Genomic DNA, 836 nt, shown 5'->3' on the forward strand with positions numbered 1-836 from the left:
ATATATATATATATATATATATATATATATATATATATATATATATATATATATATATATATATATACACATATACATACATCTCCATACGTACATGTAAATGACACATGCATACCTACACAGACATAATCCACATTTCCACCCTCGTGTATCAGCATTCAGAGTACCCCCCCTGGATCTGAATCCATCCTGACTTTAGGAATCAGTTTGTTAATTAATGATTGTATCTAATCTATCCACAAATATTTCCTCCAACATTTCGGAAAACTGTGAAAGTAGAGAAACAGGCCTATAATTTGTGAAATGGTGTCTGTCCCCAGATTTATAAAGTCGAATAAATTTTGGCAATTTTCATCTTTTCTGGAAATTTACCCAAATGAAATGACAGATTGCAGATTTAGGTCAGAGACTGAATAATTCCCTCAATTACCTTCCTAATTACTGTCACATCAATGCCATCACAGTCGGTGGACCTCTTGTTTTTACATTTAATGAGCATATCTATAATGTCTCTTTCTGTCACCGCGGTGAGAAACATCCAATAAGGATTTCTGCTGATTAATGTTTCATTCAGAGCTCCAGTTGTTGTAGGATCCAGGATTTTTTTAAGCCAGTGAGGGGTCATTGATCATCCTCATCCTCCAATCCCTTTGGACAAGAAAACGTTTTAATTGGTGTAATGACGTCAGCGGTCTCATAAAAAGTGATGCCAACATCTACAGGGCTTATCCTGCCTCTACCTGAGCTCCTGTTGAAGCTGTTGGTCCAATAAGAATGGAGAAGTGAGTTAACCAATCAGAGAACAGGAGAGCTTACGCACATCCAATCACAGCTCA

Source organism: Cyprinodon variegatus, unplaced genomic scaffold (assembly GCF_000732505.1).
Source record: "Cyprinodon variegatus isolate N-32 unplaced genomic scaffold, C_variegatus-1.0 Scaffold189, whole genome shotgun sequence".
Lineage (NCBI taxonomy): Eukaryota > Metazoa > Chordata > Actinopteri > Cyprinodontiformes > Cyprinodontidae > Cyprinodon > Cyprinodon variegatus.